Source organism: Typopeltis vanoorti, chromosome 20 (genome assembly GCF_054136105.1).
Source record: "Typopeltis vanoorti isolate ZY-2024b chromosome 20, IOZ_Tvanoo_1.0, whole genome shotgun sequence".
Lineage (NCBI taxonomy): Eukaryota > Metazoa > Arthropoda > Arachnida > Uropygi > Thelyphonidae > Typopeltis > Typopeltis vanoorti.
Genome location: NC_143568.1, coordinates 9019322 through 9037761, shown reverse-complemented (window position 1 = coordinate 9037761; position 18440 = coordinate 9019322). Strand labels below are relative to the sequence as shown.

The 18440-nt window shown below is 34.5% G+C and overlaps 1 protein-coding gene across 1 annotated transcript in view; it reads right to left on the bottom strand.

Moving 5' to 3' along the window:
- Nucleotides 1–18440, bottom strand: part of LOC150095219 (ATPase family AAA domain-containing protein 2-like) — a 538448-nt gene that overhangs the window by 367627 nt on the left and 152381 nt on the right. The gene's annotated exons all lie outside the window — the stretch shown is intronic.

The following is an 18440-nucleotide window of genomic DNA, read 5'->3' as shown; positions in this document are numbered from 1 at the left end:
CTGAGCAGAAATCCAATAGGTATTGGCCATTATTATTAACTTTGCTCTTTTTTCCATTTTCTCAAAATATTTTTGTATGTCTGACAATCATTTCCTACTCTGCTATTTAGATCCCCAACAAGGACCAACTTTTCATTTTTCATTGTATCAGTTGCTTTCTCTAAAGCCTCAAAAAAACTTCTACCTTAGGAGAATCTTCTGTGGGACCATAGGCACAAATAAGTTTCATTGTCCAGTTCCCCATTCTGTTATTTGCCCACAGCACTCTACTTGAAACTGCCCGCCATTCAAGAAGATCAGCCTTGTATTTAGTGTTGAATACTATGGCTACTCCTTCTTTTCCTTGATTGTCATTGCCTGAATATAACATTTTGTATTTATTGCTCAGAAAGATCTCACCAGTTTTTGTCTTTTTTATTTCAGTCACCCCCTATTATGTCAATTTGGTACTTATCCAATTCCTCAGCCAGCACCATTTTTTTGTCATTCAGGCATCTTATGTTGATAGTACCAGTCTTGAACTCTGGTGTTGCCGAGTCAGGGTGTGTTTTAGGATTTTTTTTTTCAGTAGCTGACTTTTTTGCTGTTTAGCTTTGTTCCCTGGCAAAAACAGCAAGGGGGAGGGGGCTTGTTTAACCGGGTGACGCCCCAGCCGGCATGAAATTCTGTCATGTTGTACCATCATTTTATATGGTGGTTTAAGCCAATAAGAATATAATTTGGATGGCTAAATTCCAGATCAACTGCTGAATGAAAGCCACCCCCATGATCTTCCAATTTTCCCAGTCTTCTGCTTCTGCCATTCATCTCTTTACAGCCAGTTTTTCTATTTCCTTCCCATCTTGTTTTTGGGCATCCTTATCTTCTCTTTTTGGTTGGTATCCATTCTGTTACTTTTCTGGTCCATCTATTGTCTGTTCCTCAAGCCAGATATCCTGCCCATCTCCATTTGGGCGCTTTTGCGATTTCTATTGCATCCGTGACTTTTGTCTGTGATCTGATCCATTCCTTCCTCTTTTAATCCATTACTGTTATTCTTAGGATGATTCTCTTCATTCTTGTTTCCATCACCAGTATTTGTTTTTCCATTTGTTTAGCAAGTACCTACATACCTATGGCTTGGGATTCTGAGCCATAGGTAAGTACTGGTAATATGCATTGGTTGAAACTTTGCTTTTCAGGCAGATGGGTAAGTTATTTTTGAAGATGTAGTTCATTTTCCCAAATGAATACTAGGCTAACTATATTCTTCTTTTAATTTCACTGTGTAATCCATTTTCAATGTCAAAAAGTTGCTACAAGTACACATATGAGGAGACTACTTCTATTGGCTCATCATCAAGTTTTATTGTTTTTGCTCTTAAGTACTTATTGAACATAACTTTTGTTTTTTCTCTATTCATCTTAAGACCTATCTTTTTGCTTTCTATGTTCAGTATATTTATAATTTTCTGTAGGTTTTGAGCTGATTCTGAAATTAATAATATTATCTGTGTATCTTAAAAGATCAGGAAACTGACACGGAAGTTCAGCGCCAAGGTGAAAATATTGAAAAGTAAACACAAAGGATATCTTATAGAAGCTGCCGACATCAAAGAAAGATGGAAAGAGTATACAAAAGCCCTTTACAGAAAGGACTCCAAAATTACTGAGAAATTTGAAGAGTAGGATTATACACAGGAGCCAGTACTATTAGAGAGCAAAGTGAGGTGGGCACTGCAACAGTTATCCAGTAAGAAAGCACCAAGAGGAGATGGAATACCTCCTGAGCTGCTCAAAGCTCTGGGAGAGGAGGCAGTTAAGATTTTAACAGCTCTATATCAGTGAATATGGATCACAACTACATGGCCTAGGGAATGGAAAAAATCAGTTTATATACCTTTATTGAAGAAAGGCAATGCAAAAGAGTACAAAAATTACAGAACTATAGCACTGATTTCTCATGCAAGTAAAGTCTTACTTAAGATCATTCAGCAAAGACTGGAACCATTCATAAAGAGAGAAATGCTAGATGAACAGGCAGGATTTCAAAAAGGCAGAGGAACAAGAGATCAGATCGTCAATGTGAGATGGATAATAGAAAGAGCACTGAAATATCAAAAGAATGTCTACCTTTGTTTCCTTGACTATAGTAAGGCTTTTGACTCTGTAGATCATGTGAAACTGTGGAATGTGTTAAGAACAATGGGAGTACCAGAGCATTTCATTTTCCTTATGAGGAATCTTTATTATGAACAAGAAGCTATTGTCCAAACAGATCTAGGAGAAACTGAGTATTTCACAATAGGTAAAGGGGTGCGACAAGGATGTATTTTATCTCCATACCTGTTTAATTGTACAGTGAATACATTTTAAGAATGGCAAGGCTGGAGGAGTCTTCAGTTGGAATTAAAATTGGTGGAAGAAATATTAATAATTTGAGGTATGCAGATGATACCACCTTGCTAGCAGAATGCAAGGAAGATTTGGAGGAATTTATTATGAAAATTAAAGAAGAAAGTGTTAAATATGGCCTTAAACTTAAGCTCAAAAAGACAAAAGTTATGGCAACATGTGAACTTAATGATTTTGAAGTAGATGGGGAGAAAATGGAAGTAGTTAACAATTTAGTGGATCCCGAATTGATAAAGATGGGTATTGTACTCCTAGGATCCCGAATTGATAAAGATGGGTATTGTACTCCTAGGATCCCGAATTGATAAAGATGGGTATTGTACTGAAGAAGTTAGAAGAGGATTATTACTTGGAAAGAAAGCAATGACAAATTTAAGCAAGATTTAAGGAACTTAAAAGTAAAGATATTAGCCTTGCAACAAAAATCAGAATCGTGAAAATTCCCTGTGGTACTGTATGGATGTGAAAGTTGGACCCTGAGAAAGAGTGAAAGAAGGAAGACAGATGCATTTGAATTATGGGTTTTGAGACGCTTACTAAGAATACCATAGACTGCAAAGCAAACCAATAAATCTGTGATAGACAGAATAAAGCCAGATTGTTCCCTTGAAGCTATGATCATCAAGTAAAAATTGTCATACTTTGGGCGTGTTATGCGAGCAGATGACAGTCTGAAGACGATGATGATGATGATGCTGATTGCTAAAGTTGATGGTGGCAGGAGAAGAGGAAGACCAAGAATTAGATGGGTGGATGAAGTTAAAGAAGCAACTGGAATATGCCTGGAAATTCTGAAAGATATGGCTAGGAACTTGCCATATCTTTGCATATCTTGCCATAGGAACCTGGGGGTGCTTAAGGGTCAAAGCTGTATAACTGAGAGGAGACCTCCACATAGCCTTCAAAGGAATGCGGAGAACCAACCAGGGCTTCTGACCTAATCTCCAATCCTCACCTTCTCGTGGTGCACCCTGTTGGGTATCTACTTTGATACTGAATGATAGAGGATGGCTGGCAATTTGGAATTTAGCCGACCAAACTGCATTCTTATTGGTTAAACCAAAATAAAAAATGATGGTACAACATGACAAAATTTCATGCCGGCTGGAGCATCACCCGGTTAAACAAGGCCCCCGTTGTTTTCGCCAGGGAACCGGGGCGAACAGCGAAAAGTCAGCTACTGGAACAAATCTGAAAACAAACCCCAACTCAACATCACCAGAGTTAAAGATCGGTACTATCAATGTAAGAAGCCTGAATGGCAAAGAAATGGAGCTAGCTGAGGAATTAGATAAGTACCAGATCGACATAATAGGGGTGACTGAAACAAAAAAGACCAAAACTGGTGAGATCTGTCTGAGCAATAAATACAAAATGTTATATTCAGGCAATGACAATCAAGGAAAAGAAGGAGTGGCCATAGTATTCAACACAAAATACGAGGCAAATCTTCTTGAATGCCAGTCAGTCATCTCAAGTAGAGTAATGTGGGCAAATATGAGAATGGGGAACTGGACAATGAGACTTATTTGTGCCTATGGTCCCACAGAAGGTTCTACTAAGGTAGAAGTGGAGGAATTTTTTGACGCTTTAGAAAAAGCAACTGACACAATGAAAAAGGAAAAGTTGGTCCTTGTTGGGGATCTAAATAGCAGAGTAGGAAATGATTGTGAGACATACAAAAATATTTTGGGAAAATTTGGAGAAAAGAGCAAAGCTAATAATAATGGCAAATATCTGTTGGATTTCTGCTCAGGACATGGACTGGTTATTACTAACACCATGTTCCAACATAAAAATGCGCACAAATTCACATGGAGAGAAGAGGCTAGGAATAAGAAAAGTCTCATTGACTATGTTATTGTTGATAGTGACGTTTTCTCCCTGGTGCAGGACACCAGAGTGTACAGAGGATTTGAAATTGGAAGTGATCACTATTTAGTCTTGAGCAGGATAAAATTGAATTTCATATTGAAAAGAATGACATGTAAGAAAGTTTTAAAGCGAATAAAAGTTGAGCAGCTCTCAGATGTAAACTGTAGATTAAAATACAGAAAGATTATTGAAAAGAAAATGAAAGAGTTTGAGAACAGGAATCAAACCTTGGAGATTCAGTGGCAGACTCTGAAGAAAACATTGATTGATTCTGCCAGAGAGGCATGTGGTGAGGTTGTGTGCAAGGATAAAAAAATCAGAACTCCCTGGTGGACACAGGAAGTTAAAGAGGCAGTGAAGGAAAAGAAGAAAGCATATCAAAAGTTCCTGGCAAATAAGTCAGCTTTTACTCTTACAGAATACAGAGACAAATGTAAGAAAGCTAAACAGTGTGTAAAACTAGCTAAACAAAAGTCATGGGAGGACTTTGGCAAGAATATAGAAAATAAATATCAAGAAGGTGGCAAAATATTCTGGAGGTTGTTGAAAAATCTTAGGAATGGAGGAAAGAGTGCTGTAAAAGGAGTTAGAGATAATAAATGTGACATGAAAACAGGAGAAAAAGATATCCATGAAGTATGGAGTAATTACTTTGAAAAACTGCTAAATAAAACAAGCAGTGATGGCAGCACAGTGATAAAAAACACTGACCAGCCATGCAGTCAGGAATACATATCCATACTTGAAGTAGAAAAAGCCATCAAAGGCTTGAAATGTGGAAAGGCAGCAGGAGTAGATGATATTCGACCAGAAATGCTGAAGTATGGTGGTATAAGAGTCTTACAGTGGCTGCACTGCATAGTTCAGAAAGCCTGGACAGAGGGACGAATTCCCGATGATTGGAGTAGAGCTCTCATAGTACCCATATATAAAAAGGGAAATAAAACTGAATGTGAGAATTACAGAGGTATTTCTCTACTGAGTGTTCCTGGCAAGATCTATGCAAGTATACTTGAGAAAAGGTTGAGAAGAATTGTGGAAGGAAAGCATGGTGAAGAACAAGCTGGATTCAGGCCAAATAGAGACTGTCAGGATCAGATCTTCACTTTACGACAAATAGTCGAGAAAGCATGGGAATATAACAAAGATCTGTATTTAAGTTTTGTCGATTTGGAAAAGGCATATGACAAGGTGCCAAGAGAGAAGCTATTCAATATGCTGCAGTTATATGGTGTCAATGGGGCATTATATCAAGCAATACTTAGTCTTTATTTGAGTTGTAAGTCAGCAGTTAGAATTGAAGGAAGTAGAGGAATATGGTTTAATGTTAAATCTGGTGTGAGACAAGGATGTACATTATCCCCTCTGTTATTCGTTATCTATATGGATCACATTATGAAGGAAAATGGTATTAAACCTGATATCAAAATTGGAGATGTTAATGTCAGCTCTTTGCTTTATGCGGATGATGTTATACTTCTAAATAAATCCGCTACAAGTCTGCAAGATTCTCTGACTAAATTGAACAGCTGTTGTAATAGATATGGTATGAAGGTCAGCAATAAAAAGACAAAGACAATGAAAATAGGCAGAATCATTGAAAATGTCAACTGTGTCGTGAATGGAGAACCTGTGGAACAAGTAAAACATTTCATCTACTTAGGCACGATTTTTAGTGAAGATGGTAAATTAAATATAGAAATAGACAACAGAATCAGCAAAGCTGGTATGGTGGGAAGTCAATTGAATAAATTCATATGGAATAAGAGAGAAATTAGTCGGAACACTAAATTAGCTGTATACAAGACAGTGTTCAAACCAGTTTTAACTTATGGATCTGAGAGCTGGGTCAGAAGTAAAACACTTGACAAAAGACTAGAGACCGCAGATATGAGAGTCCTGAGAAAGACTAGAGGCATGAACAGATGGCATCAATGGCAATATCATATTAAAAATGAGGATATTAGGAAAGAACTCGACATTGTCAGTATCCAGGAATGTGTTAGCAGAGCTAATCTCAGGTGGTATGGTCACTTAAATAGAATGGGAGAGGAAAGATTAGCAAAACAAGTGTTCTTTGCCAGGTTGGCAGGAAAACGACCCAGAGGAAGACCAAGATATAGGTGGATTGATACGGTACAAAATGCCTTAGACGATAGAAATATAAGATCTGATAATGTTTGAGTCTTGACAAGTAACAGACTGATTTGGAGGAAAATTGTAGATAGGAAGTTAGTAATTATATAATTTTTTCATTTAGTACTGTCATATCCTGTACATCCCTTGAGGGTACATGGTAGGAATTTGATGATGATGATGATGGCTAGGAACAGATCTGAATGGAGAGTGTATGTTCATAGAATCACCAGGAGTCGAAAATGACTCGACGCAACATAACAACAATCTTAAATTGGTTAATTTTTCATTTTTTATTTCACATATAAGCTTCACTACCAGACAGATATAGTTGTAAAAAGTTTTTCTGCATCATTATGAAGTACATTTAATTGCCAAGCAATTATGTTCTTGTTTAATCCTTTACCCAAGTGTATGAACACATTTGCACATGAAGTATCTTCACTACTATGTTATGTTAGTTGAATATCAAAGCTGAGTAGATATTAATATCTACTTAGTACCACACACACACACACATGCAAATTCAACAGCCTTCCCTAGTGTCGTAAAGAAATTCACATGCAAACTTTGATTGCATACACTTGGATAAAGGATGAGAAAAGAATATAATTTCTTGGTAAGTATAATTTACTGTATAAAAAAGTGAAAAAAAAATTTCTACAATTACATCAGATCTGCAGTAATTTATTAATAAGGTCGTACACCTTTTTGCAATTTTTATATGGATAACATGATTTCTGACAAACAAGCAGCAAACCAGAATGTGATTGAATGGAGAAAGTAATAGGCTTTCCTCAAAAGAAAAAAGTTGAAAGACCTGTATAAAGAAACAAGCTGGTTCATAGCAAACCATCACAATGGCATAGAATGCAGCAACATCATTAGAAACATTAACACAGGGAAAGAAGTGGAAAGGAAGTAACAAGTGGAAGAAAGAAATTTTAAAATAAGAATGCAACAGCACTTAGCAGAAGGCAGGGGCTTCACTAAAAGAACAGGAGAAAATCACAAATGAACTACTGTCTCTCCATTCAACCCTTATAAATCCCTCCTAGAACTCGGATGGAGTCAAGGTACATTTTGGAACATAACCAGAGCCTTTTTTGGTCCAGGACCTTCAACTCACGACACGTGGAACTAACAATGGGCTATGAACTTGCCAACAAATGGCTTTCTTGTGAAAGACCCATGCAGCTGCCAGCCTGGGTTCATCCTTCCTAGAAGGTTATGGACAACTATTAACAGAATCATGGTGAATCAGGACAGATGCGGCTATCTCCTACATAAATGGAATATGGCAAAAAGTCCATGCTGTGACTGCACCCATATTTTACAGACTATCAATCACATTATTAGTGAGTGTCCCCTTTGCTGTTTGAACAGCAACCTGCAGAAAATACATGAAATGCCAAAGGAGGCTCTAGAGTGGTTTTCAACATTGGATATTGAACTATAGTTGAAATCTGCCATAAGAATGCATACATGCATACTGTTATAGAGAGCGGTTTTATTTATCTTTCTCCTGTGTAAACTCAGGAAATAATAAAGGTTCTGTAGGAGGCAAGAGAATAAGGTTACACAAGTTTTTGTCCATATAGGACAATATCTATTGGTTTATATAACTGAAGGAAGGCTGTGCAGCAAGAGTGTATTTTATGTTGTTTAAAGTTGTAATTTGAAAAATACAATAGTGCTTGCATAGTAGTTAAGTAGTTGATATGATGTTATATATATATATATTTGCGTTTTTTGTAGATTAAAAGATTTTTATTTTGTTTAAAAAGTGTCTGAAGACTCAATCTCTTAATGAGTTTATATAGGTTAATATAAGAAGTTAAGTTGCATATGAGATACGAATCTGTGTGCAAGGTTAATTGTGAGAATAGCTTCAGTATTTTCTTTGAATTTAAGAGTTTTAACCACTAGGAGTGTCTAAGGGGAAGAAAGTAAAATATACACTTCTCGCACACATCACATATACATATAGAGGTACTTGAATATCAGAGATTGATTCTGTTACAGACTGGAAACAGCAAAACATACATTCTACAGCTTCCCTCTTGCACTCCCTGCACATTTATAATAAAAATGTGCATTGGGCATTCCATTACTTACAACAGAACATTTTTTTTTTTTTTTCCAAACGCATCCCATTCATCAGCAATGAGAAGAAAATTTTGATTTTTTTATAATTAATGAGTTAGAATATTTATGGAAAGTTAAGTGTATCACCTAACCATCTTTAACAGACACTCCTCTGTCCACCATCATCCAAAGTCTATTGACTATGACTAATGACTAACTGCAGTAATTACCATAAATATAATACCCTGCTTACAATGTCAAGTCCAAAATAAATAACTCAGCAACAATAAACTGACATTCTTTCTCATTATTAATATATATGTCACTAACCATAATTGTATATTATAGACCAACTCCAATATCAGTAACATAGATACATATACTTGATTCAATAATCCTATTGTATGCTGCCTAAGATAGTTCTCTCTTAGTAACTCTATAAATTCTCTTTCCTTTGTCTTGCATATTATATTCTCAGTCTCATCTATACTCCAATACTTGAAATCACTCAAAATGATGGTAACTATATCAGAAAGCTTTCTCTGTCTATGTAGTTTGCAGTCTTAGATAAGCCTCACCTGAAGCAGCAGCAGCATCTAAGTATTCTGCCTTTTCAACCTCTGAATCATACTAAACAACCTGAATCCACTGCCAGTAAAATTCATATTCCACTGCCACTACTTGAAATCTTTATTCTGATGTTGGATCCTTTTACAATCATTAGCAATAATCTCCATACTTTTCAATCTTTCCTGTGCTTTCTCAATACAAGATCTAGCACATGTAATTCCTGAATGATACCCTCTTCTGTTATCCACCTCTAACTAATATCAGTAATTTCTCGATTGATATGACTTAGAAATGCTAAATTATAACCGTTATTCTTAATGCCTTTTGTATTATGTAGTAGTAGTCATGCATGATAATCAACCACCAGGCTGATGCATAATTCATAAAATCTCACTGGTTCAAATAAGTAGCCTGATCCAATTCAGCAAATATTGCTTTTATTGTGAAAGACTTTTCTGGTTGGCTATAAGCACATTATACTTGACAAAAAATTATATTCTTTTAATCCTATACTCAAGCATTAAGCATAAATGTGTTGACGTTACATCAATTTTGACCTTTATTGAGATCCTATTAGAGTGGGGAGGGGGATTGCTCAAAAAATTCTGAGCAATCTATAAGATCACTACTCCTCATTCCAGGATAGGAAACTGAAACTCAGCAGTCAGCAGTGGTTCCACTTAGTGACAGGCAACATCCTACTGCTAAGCAGAACCACTTTGCTTCCCAGAAGGCAACCCTGACACCAATGGAAACAGACCATGGTTTCTTCAGTGGGAGCCAGACTACAAGAAGCTACCAAGGTTAAATCAATGCAGAAGTCACATATTTTCCATATATTATTATTATTAAGAGACCTCCAGGGAGTCAATAACTCATCGAGAGAGGCCATACTACTCATGCCAGCTGTCATACCTGTACTTGAATTTATTCACGTTTCTTGTACACACAACATCCAATCCATTCCAATCACACACTACTTTATGAGAGAAATATCTAGCCCAACCCCTTCCCCCCTTCTTGACAGTATTCATTCTCAACTTCCATGGATGCCCTCATGTCCTTTTCCCCACCCTCCATAAAATGAAAAATTCCAATCCCATATTCTCCAATTTAGTCAACAGTATTCCATGCTGTATTCTGTCAAAAAGTTCCTGTAGTCAGAGACCAGAACAGAACTTATGAACTTCACCTTCGGACGATCTAGCAGCGTGGAGGGCACATTCCTCTTCCACTGAGATACACTTCTACGATATATCTGGATAAGAGGTAGTTGCAGAAAGTTTTTCTGCTCGGTTATAACATATATTACACTTGACAAGAAATTATATTCTTGTTTTAATCTTGTACCTAAGTGAAGTGTAATCACAAGAATGATGTAACTTCACAGCGCGTCTACTTGTATATGACTCTACGGAAAGGAAATATCGTTGAAAATATGGAATGCAATTTGGATTCAAAATCAAAAAGAAAAAACAATGCTTAGTTTTCCTTTACAGCCTGCAAAGGTGTTAATAAAGAGTTGGTATACAAAGAAATTGGGGGGGGGGGGTTATGTGTTAAAATACAATATTTTCAGATTATGTATTTTAACAATAAACATTTATTGTGAAAAAAATACATAATCAATACTTTTGTTAATTAATTCAAAGATAACTATTAGTCATAAACTTAGTTATTATGTTAAATAATAAATTTAGTTTAATCCTTTATCCAAGTGTGAGCAAACAAAGTTTGCGCCTGAAAGTATCTTCAGGACTGGGGTAAGGTAGTACAACACAGGGAACTCGTTGCAAAGGTGGAGCAAGCTAACATCACTCTTATCTCAGTATCTCCCATAATGCAAAACACATCTCCTTGCGGATATGTATAATATTATGCATTAAGGGAAGGGCCACTACACAGACTAGTTTCGACCTTTATTGAGGTCTCTTCAGTGGGAGCCAGGCCCAGAGTTGGAGATACCAGCCAGAAGCATTAGCAAGGTCATCTCTACCTATAGGAGTTGCCAAAGGGTGTGCTACCTTTTTATTAAATTACTCTGGATTTAGAGAAAGATGTTGAAAGTTTATTTTTCAGTTGGTTAGACTATAATAAATTTAGTTTAATCCTTTTTCCAAGTGTGAGCAAAGTTCACGTCTGAAAGTATCTTCAGGACTGGGGTAAAGTAGTACAACATCGGGCAACTCATTGCAAAGGTGGAACAAGCTAACATCACATAATATATACATAACAACTTAGTTATTATGTACCGTACTTTATTTCTTTTGAATACATAGCCAAAAAAAAGAAGTGCTTGATTAAACACTTCTTTTTTTTTTTTCTTCTTCTTAACCTTAGTGCATATGTCAAAATTTCATGCAGGCACATTTGTCATACCCAGTTTCATTTATTACCTATATTTATTCTTTCAGATCTAAACAGCTTCTCCAAGTGCCTAACATCAAATCCATTCAAATGTAATCAATCCTGCAAGTGGAAATTCTTTCTACTGATGCAAAACTCCATAATTTACTCTCCTGCACGGTCTGAGCAGTGATGCACTAGCCAAAAGTGCTTAATCCCAGCTCACTCATGTCATAGCAATGGGTAGACAATCTTGACTCTTTTGATCATCTTCATCTCATTCAACAACTACTTTATTTCAACATACCTCATTCAACATCTTCTCTCATGCTAAATTTATCTCCTTTGAACTTTTTTTTTTTTTTTTACTAATATAATGATGTTTTCTGGTTGTTCATCCTGACTGTTTATCACCTTAGTGATGTCACGAATCTTTGCTCTTGGAAAATACATTTTTGTTATTCATTCATCGAGCACATCCCTAATTTTCCTCTCACATTTTCACTCCATTCTTAGCTTTCATGATATTTACTAAGCAGTCTTCCAGTATCTCTGACTCTCCTTTTGATTATGAAATGATTGTCAAAGATGTGCAAGTTCTGCCACTGTCTAGTACTCCTGTTTTTTCTTGTAATACTTCCATGTGACCTAACACTCTCTCTCTCTCTCTCTCTCTCACACACACACACACCTCTTTCACACTGCTATTACTGCACTGCACTCTATCATTTCCATTCATGCTACATTCTTTCTCACACATCACTTGCTGCTACATTTTATTTGATCCTTTGTTGCTCATATTCAAAAGTTCCTTTTCTATATCTGCCTAACTAGCACATATTTCTGCAAATTCTCATACCATTTTCTCCTTTCTCCGATAAACTGCTCACATTTGCTAAGATACAACTCACACATGCCACATTGCATAAAACTACTCATTTGAACTTAAGCAAAGGGTTATCTTGCAGGACTGTTATTTCACTATACAAGTTACCATTTCAACAATTAAATATAAAAATTTATATAAACATACACCCTTTGTTATGCTTACAGTTATGTAAAACTGTAGGTATAACAAATCATAGTGCAAAATTTTAATTCAAAAACATTCAAATTAAAATAATGCTCTACTAAATCCTTGTAATAAGTCCTTGTATTTTTTTTTTTTAACTGTTCTTGTAGTGCCACTGAAGATGGTCTGAAGATGGACCGAAATATTTGGTTAATTAAATATCTTTCTTGTGTTTACGTGCTTATATTATTCAGTCTTTATGTCACAAGTATCCTTAAAACATTAAGCTCTACTAAATGTAAGTCAATCTTTGTCAGCTATTATAAACCTTAACAACAACAACAACAAAAAATTATCTTTATGACTACAACAAATGCACAGTTTCCCCATACATCAAACATCTTGCACCATTGAATGTTTATCGCGAGAAGTACATTTTGTAATAAAATCAGTCAGGTGGATGAATAATCAAGTTTTTAAAAGAAACACACTGTAAGAAAGAGTTATGGTAGTGATATGATAAATCAGGTATTAAGCATTACAGGTATAAGCAACAACTAGTGTTAATTAAAAGTTGATTAAAGACTACAAGTGAAATATGAATAACAACTAGGTAGGAATGCTAATATTAATCCAAAAAGTTTTGTTAATGCAAAAAAGTTCAATCTGAAAACATGTAAAAATGGGTAAGGAAAACAGAAATATGTTAAGCACAAATAGTTCCTCTGGAAAGTATTTTGAATGATCTAACTAAATTTGAGGGGGGGGGGGGGCAGAAAACTACTTTGGTTTTTCAGAAGAGAAGGCTTAAGAAACCGGATTACTTAATGACATAGCACAATAGGAGAAAGTTGATATATTAAATCACTTAACAATAAAGTTAGGGATAGGAATGATATATCTCCCATGGTAAGAAAGAGATATAGGGTATATGTCAGAGTTAATTAATCCAATTTTGCTCATCTTCAATGAATCACTGAGACTGCAAATGGTACCTTCTGAATGAAATGCAAGGATTATCCCCAATTCATAAGGTTCATTCATTACATAAAGTAGAGAATTATAGCTGTGTAAATTTTCTCAGTGTTTTAGACAGATTGACAAAAAAATTAATTAGGAATCATATCCAGGATACTCTTGATAGCACTTGCTGAACAGCACAACATATTTTCCTCAAATGGAGATCAGTATGTTGAATATGATTTTTTTATAATGAAGTCACAAGGAAATGAATGGCTATGGTGTGATTTCTTTAGGTTTTAGCAAAGTCTTCAAGCGCATTAAGAACCTAAATATCTACTAGTTAAATGTATCAGATAGGTAATGATTTACACCTAGTGAGATATGCAGGAAACTGGTTATTAACTGGAAGTAGTATTTAGTGACTTCGAACAGTCCAAGTTGTAAGACGAGGGATACCAGAGTACCATTTGGAACTTAAGGGGTTATCTTGCAGCACTGTTATTTCATTATACAAGTGACCAATTCAACAATTAAATATAAAAATTTATATAAACATACATCCTTTGTTATGCTTACAGTTATGTAAAACATTCAAACTAAATTAAAATAATGCTCTACTAAATGTAAGCATAATAATATTAAGAGCAAAATCTCTCTCTCTTTGCTGATGATGTAAAGATGGACTGAGTGGTCAATTTGACAGGTTGACCTAAAAATATTAAAAGTGTGGACAAGAGTGGGGTTAAATTTTAAAGCCCACTTGCATGTTAGATATACTTGCATTTGTATTTGTAATTGATTTGTATTGAATTTGAATTGGATATAATCGCATTTGTGAACAAGTATACACAATTCAAGAATAACATAACATTACATTAATACAAACTGAACAACAGGCTCTAGAAAAGTTTAATGAATACAAAGATTCATGTACAGTGCTATCTCTCTAATCCGAACTGCGCGTTCGGATTAGCGAAAAGTTCAGATTAGAGAATTTTCTCCCAAGAGACAACAATAACTAGCGTTTAAGACAAAATAATCAAATTTTAATGGTGCATCAATTTAATTCTGTAAATAAATGAAGTAACTGATAGAAAAAAGCTACTGTACTGTAATGTAAAACAAAAAAAAATAATACAGTACACCAGTTTATTTTAGTAAAAAATTTAATTTGCACGTACCTGTACTGTATTGAGGATTCTAATTTAATAAAATTGCATAGTTCAGTACATAACTTAATTTGTGTAAAAAATATCACTTTCTTGTACACAACACAAAAAAGTTTCTTATTTCTTTGTAAAAAAGTCACTAATTTTCTTTTGCTTCTTGGAAGTTAAACTTTTTTCAAATGCTTCTTCTCGGAGCTGCATCAGCAATAAAAATTTTGTGGAATGGCGTATCATTCTTCTTAACATATTCTATACACATATTAAAACTGTCAACTGCCTCTTCATGTTTTACTTTTTTTTTTCTTTGAGTTCTTCATTGTCATCATCGTCTTCTAATTCATTCTGCAGCATCATATTTATAATGTCAGCATCTGATTTGATTTCGAATTCACTTTCGGTTCTACCTGTAATTCATTCCGCAACATCTGTTTGTGAAATTTCAACATCTGGATTTATATTTTTAACCAAATTATGCACGTTTTGAATTTCCTCTTTTTGTGTATATTTGTGATTCATGCCGACAATACAGTACGTACTGTACAGTATAAAAAAGCAAATGTGAACACACAATACATCAAAATAAGCCTCCAGTATAACCGTATAATCGACAGTATGAAACAAAATTACTGTACTGTAGTAATAATATTTAATAATTATTAAATAAAAATAATAGTACACAATATAATAATACGTAATAAATAAAACTTTTTTTCTTTCACACCGCAGTTTGGATTACTGGCAGGTTCAGACTAAAGAGGTTCAGATTAGCGAGATACCACCGTATTTTTGTTGAGAAAGAATTAAGTTCAGAAATCATATTGGATATTAAGTAAGAAAACTTAATATCCAATATGATTAAAAGAAGCTTCATTCTGTAGAAAAAATAAGTAATGATATAATTATACAAGTTAAGTCAAGCAAATATGGGATTATGAACACCAGCTTTAATTATCAAGGTTTTAATGTATGACAAGAAATTGGGGACATTTCATTATGATAGTTATGACAGAATTGTTTAATAAAATATAATAAGATAAATTTATCTAATATAAAAGAGATAGGAGGTTTAATTGAAGTTCATAAGTTAGTGCCGGGCATATATAAGATAAACAGCAAGAGATAAATAAAAGAAATATGCACATGACATCAAATTCTTAACAAGTCACCATTTTTATAGTCTCACTCAGGTCCTTTATGACTGGATTGCTAATGTCCTCTTTGGTTGTTTATTGAAAGTCATGGTGGATGGTTCCATGTCATCAGATTTCTCTGTAAATGCTGGGGTATCCTAGTGAGATATGCAGGAAACTCATTAATAAACTGAAAGTAGTGTTTAGTGACTTTGAACAGTCCAAGTTGTTAGAAGAGGGATACCAGAGTACTATTTGGAACTTAAGCAAAGGGTTATCTTGTACTCTCACTATACATTAATTACCTTCTCTCTCTAACTTCAAATGATATTCATATTGTTGCTGATAACGGTGCTTTCTATGCCTCGTTGTCATTTGATAAAACTTGTAGTATTCAAATAAATCACACTTTGAGATCTTCCATAAGTAATCCTTAACCCTCTGAGTAGCAATCAGTTTTTAATGCTACTATATACATGCCACCATGCTTCTATCCAAAAACAGTATGACATATTCATGCACATTCATCAACTTTTAATATTGTTATAAAGTCATAAATTTATGTCAGCTTCAGTAGAGAGATGCTGCCATCTCTTAACAACATACCTAATTTTTTTTCATGTATTCCTATGCTGCAGAACCTTTATGGTAAGCAATATTCTCAATGACTGTGTAAATAGTCAAAGTCAAGATGGCTGTCTACTAAAGCATACAACCACTAGTGCTGAGGAAATTTATTGTATTTTTGACTGAAGTTGAATCAGATTATGACTAGCCAAATTCATGGCAAAGTAAATAAGATTTCGATAGTGGTTTTCAATGCAGTGATGTGTTTGATAGTGATAAATATTTTGACAACAATGCTACTAAAGTTCCTGATAACAAAGTTGCTGATGACCATGGAGTTCTTCAGTGATGACAACACTTCACTGTTATCCAGTAATGACAAAAATACAGTTTCTCAACCTAAAAAAAAAAGGAAAAAAAAAAAAGGTATTTTGTAGAACAATTTGATTTTGATGAAAGTAAATGTGGTGTCGTTGAAAACTGAAATGTTAATGAAGAATCCACTAAGAGAGATTATTTGAAGCCATTTTTTTTTTTTTTGGCAATAAACTTGGTATTAAACCTGATATTGAAATTTGATATATTAATCTCAGTTCTAATTTAAGCAGATAGTGTTATACTTCTAAATAAACCCACTACAAGTCTGTAGGATTCCCTGATTAAATTGAGTAACTGCTGAGACAAATTTTGTATGAAAATCAGCAATAAAAAGGCAATGACAAAAATAGGTAGAACCACTTTTCTATAGGTTCTATAGAACAAGTAAAACATTGTGTTTATTTAGGTACAATTTTTCAATGAAGATGGTAAATTAAATATGGAAATAGACAACAGAATAAGCAAAGATGGTGGAGAGTCTGTTAAATAAATTTTTATGGAATAAGAGAGAAATTAGTCAAAACACTGAGCTATCTGTATACATGACAGTGTTCAAACCATTTTAACTTATGGATCTGAGAGGTGGGGTAGAAATAAAACACTTGATCAAAAGACTGGAGACTACAGATAAGAGATCATGAGAAAGGTTAAAGGAGTGAACAGTTAGCATACATAGCAGCATTACATTAAAAATCAGGATATTAGGAGAGAACTTGACATCGTTAGCAGAGCTAATCTCAGGTGGTATGGTCACTTAAACAGAATGGGAGAGGAAAGATTAGCAAAACAAGTGTTCTCTGCCAAGTTGGCAGAAAAAAGACCCAGAGGAAGACCAAGATCTAGGGTGAAACTGATACAGTAAATAGTGCCTTAGAAAATAATATCTGATAATATTGGAATCTTGACAGATAGCAGATTAATTTGGAGGAAAATTGTACATAGGAAGTTAGTAATGATGTAATTTTTTCATGTAGTACTATCATATCCTGTATACGAGAATATCATCAGGAATTTGATGAACTTTTAAAAAACATTGTTACTGAGATTAATACTGTATTTACTCGAATATAACTCGCACACCCCTGATTTTACTTTACGAAAAAAAGAAATTAAAAAGTTTTGAATACACCAAGCACATGGAAAAAAGTTTAAATATATTCACATCGGGGCGATAGTAACTTGCTCGTAGCAGTAAACAACACACCCTCTGCAACAGCCACTATAATGCAGGCGCAAGAAAAACAAGTAGTTTTATTGTATCACTGAATAAGGTACAGAGACATTTGCAGTCTGTGTAATATATCTGTCAACAAATAGTGCAATTAGGGACAACTGGGATAAAAATGGCACTAATTAATGAATCACATATCCCCCACACACACACAGAAACTATGCTGTACAGACTCAAGCAAAACCATATGTTGCACTGCCAAACACAGTATCTAACTAAAAACTATGTCCAAATATTTGTCTAAATTTTCGTTACACAAAATAAGTGTTTGTTTGATTGCATTTGAAATTTTTGATGTCATTAAGACAAATCACAAAGGCTCACCTTTGTGATCTGTGAGCTCATAAAATTCTACCAAATACTGTTCCTTTGTGATAGCGTTTTTATCATCCCTGTATGTACATGCTATATTTTAAGTATCAATATTCTGTAAACACTGAGGCTCAAAACATGTTCAAAATCATTTCATCCATGTAATATATTTGTTGACAAATATATTACACAGACTGCAAATCATCCAATCATCCATTTCTGATTTAAACTGACCTAAAAAGAAAATATCTTAAAATATGGAATTAAAC